The sequence below is a fragment of the Pseudophryne corroboree genome, chromosome 6, assembly GCF_028390025.1.
Source record: "Pseudophryne corroboree isolate aPseCor3 chromosome 6, aPseCor3.hap2, whole genome shotgun sequence".
NCBI classification, from domain to species: Eukaryota; Metazoa; Chordata; class Amphibia; order Anura; family Myobatrachidae; genus Pseudophryne; species Pseudophryne corroboree.
In genome coordinates this window covers 609619496-609622827 of record NC_086449.1, presented here as the reverse complement: position 1 = coordinate 609622827, position 3332 = coordinate 609619496, and the positions used below count along the sequence as shown (strand labels likewise).

The following is a 3332-nucleotide window of genomic DNA, read 5'->3' as shown; positions in this document are numbered from 1 at the left end:
TATAATCAATAATCAATAGAAGCAACCCCAAAATTTGTAAGTTTTGTCCCTATCTTGCTTGTTGTATAAGAACCAGTTAAACTGTGTACAGCAGGTACAATGGATAGAAGAATATCATCAATATTTTCCATTATTTTGTGAATTGGTATGTATTGGACAGATGCTCGTGTATCTTTTATAATCCACAGTTCCTTAAGACCACCTGTTTGAAAACTCCTCAAAAATGGACATCCTTGTCAGCTGAGCCAATAATAACTCTTTCAACTGAGCCTGTTTCAACATTTTTTTTAATATGTCTCATGATCCTATCATCAGCATCCTCACATTCACAATAAAGTGATGGTACCAATCTTCCAGAACCTTCCACCAATTTCAAGCAAATGTTTGGGTTATGTTTGTGACCTCCTTCCAAATACAAAGGGTTTTCGCTATTTCCCTAATTTATAATCCAGTCAATAAATAGTTCCTGAAAACAGGTTTTGTTGTGGCCTGACCCCCAGAAGGTATCCATGTTGATGTGCTTGGGAGTTACATCAATAGGATAAACTTTTGTCTTCCCGAATCATTCCCAGTATTTAGTACTCTTCTCTTCATACAAGTCAAAAGCAATCAATGCACAAACAACCTTCTCAAAGTTTTAAGAATTTTTTTCCACTTGTAACAGTAGCATTTAAAGATCTTTCACAAGAGCTGTTTGATGTACAGTATGCCATGAAGTCAATTACCACAGATATTCTCTCCTGTGATGCTCGCAGCTGAGTAATTACATCATACTTAATTAAAACGGTCTTTCAAGTTCTTTGATTAGTTGTGCTGTGTTCAACTTTTTCAAAAATCCAGTACACATTAGGTAGTAAGAAGTGGATATAACTTCAGTAATGTCTCTATATCTAAATCTCTGGAATATGCTATTTCTGTGCACTGAAGAGCATCACTTGTTTCTTGGAGGGCAGACTCAGTTGCAGATTTTTTAAAAACGTTTTAAAAAATTTCAGAAATTTATCAAAAATGACCACTTGTCTGAACATGTAACCTACTACCTGTTAAACTCTCTGCATAGTGCAACTCATCGAAACAAACAGAACTTCTAGCTCTCAAACGCCCAACAGAACTCTCCTACCTGCTACATTATTGGCAGGTGAGCTTTAAACCAGTTAGCAAACCTTAAGTGAATTTCTGATGAGATAGCAGCTAGCAGGTTTATAATTCTTAGTGATAGAAAAGAACTTGCATAAAAATGGGGCCCTTGACGAGAGCTGCAAGCTTAAATGTATTGATCAATAGATGAACCAAAATCCCATTCTTTATTGTGGAGAGTGAGTTTATTATGGTGAGTGCTGTATTTTTTGTATTTTAATTATATATGTGTATATATATATATATATATATATATATATATATATATATGGGAGGAGAGGGATAGGGGTGTCAGTGACCGACAGTGTCTGATAAATGTTATAAATATGAAGAACTTGCCGGATACGTATTAGAAGAATATGACAATATATTTATTTATACAATCTAAAAAATAAATTAAAAAATCAAGGTGGGCTAAGATACGGAGGATATACAAGACTAAAAATACTGGGTAACACTAGCTAAAACATAGGATTATAAAAATTCAATAAAGGCAATATTACACTAATAAAATGTATAGGATAATAGAGTGCTGTTTATCTTAAACATTGAGAGTCAATTGAGGTACACCCAACGCATTTCGTCCATCAGACTTCATCAAGGGGCAATGGCCTACTGAGCAAGTACTCTCATTTATAGCAGAAGCAATTAGGGATAGGTGATTGTGACATCACTTCCTGTGAGGACTAATGTTTACTATTCTTGCCACAAACTTTAGTATAACAACATATGAGTAGTACAATTCACAACATTCTCAAATCACTTAGTATAATGCAAAAACGAGGTTTAGAATTTGAGATATAGTCAAAATTATTCCGGGGATGCTCGCTGCGTCACTTCTGCCCCACTTCCTGTATACGCATCCTCCTAGTGCGCACGCACTTTGCACCGCACTTCCGGTAGATGGACCACTGTTGTTGTGCCCCACTTCCGATCAGGTCATTGCGTCACTTCCTGTCTTGGCGGGGATCGTCATTCCTCAGGAGGACATAGGCTGGGGCGGGCTGTCAATCATCGCGGCGGCCATCTTTATGGAGCCTCTTAGTCACAGACATGTAATTGTGTTATTTACAGGTGTGGGAGCAGCTCGCGGACATAAGCAAATAAAAAATAAATAAAAATGCATACATTAATGTATTGTTTTGTCTTATTGAATTGTTCATTAATGTTATGCACTATCAATATTTTTTTTTAAAAAGGAGACTGATAGTGGTCTTTAGAAAAAATAGGAGCAAATAAAGGGATATTTTTAACCATATCAGAATATATATAAAAATGAGACATTGTTAAGTGGAATGATGGAAAAAATATTTTTTATATAAAATTGGGGCTAAGCTATTTATAATAATACTGTTAGCTACTACACATATAAAGTTTGTCTGGGTACTTGATCTAGATAGAATATTATAATATACATAGGAGTATATAGTGCTGTGAAGCATTCCGTGGGAGTTCTATTTGTGCCCCATTGCAGCATAGGGGGAGACAGTTACACAAGTAAGGAAAGTAATAAGTGCAAAGATGTGAGTATATTATGAAAGAATATCCATCAATTATTATGTGCATACGTGCTAGAATACTAAGATATAGTATATAGTAAGTGACTTGGTATTTAACACTAGTAGCAATAGTAATCAGTCATATAATATAGATTGGGGATGTGTGTAGGTAAAGTGCACATGTGGATGACTGATATTAAGGACTTACTCAAGGCTAGATTAGATATAATATAAATTAGAAAATGATAGTAAGAGTCTGTGAAAAGATGGAATATCCGTGTCAATATTCAATATAGTATTACTGCTAAGAGTCCACCAAGGCCCACTTTTATACAGTACCCAATCTTCCCAAGTGGTTACCCACTTGGTACTGGTTGGACCCTACACTGCTTAGCTTCCAAAATTGGGCGGAATTGGGCATACAACCAGTGTGGTATGACTGTATCTTGTGGCGAAATTACTCAATCACACAGTAGTCAAATTTTTTATTATTATTAAGGACATTGACAAACTATATACAGTGTGTTAACTATAGTGATGGGTAATTAGATATTAAAGTGTTAAGTGCCTATAGAGGAAGGAAGGAGAGACTGTACAAAACCGGTGAGACTTGATCGCGGGTACTTTTTTCATAGGAATGGCGCGATTTCGTATCCCTCGTTGAAACCCATGGGGTGTGTGGTTTTCAGTTGAAAT

General features: G+C 35.8%; 1 pseudogene; it reads right to left on the bottom strand.

Moving 5' to 3' along the window:
• Window positions 1-2963: 2963 nt before the first annotated feature.
• LOC134937722 (5S ribosomal RNA) lies at window positions 2964-3083 on the bottom strand (annotated as a pseudogene).
• Window positions 3084-3332: the final 249 nt, after the last annotated feature.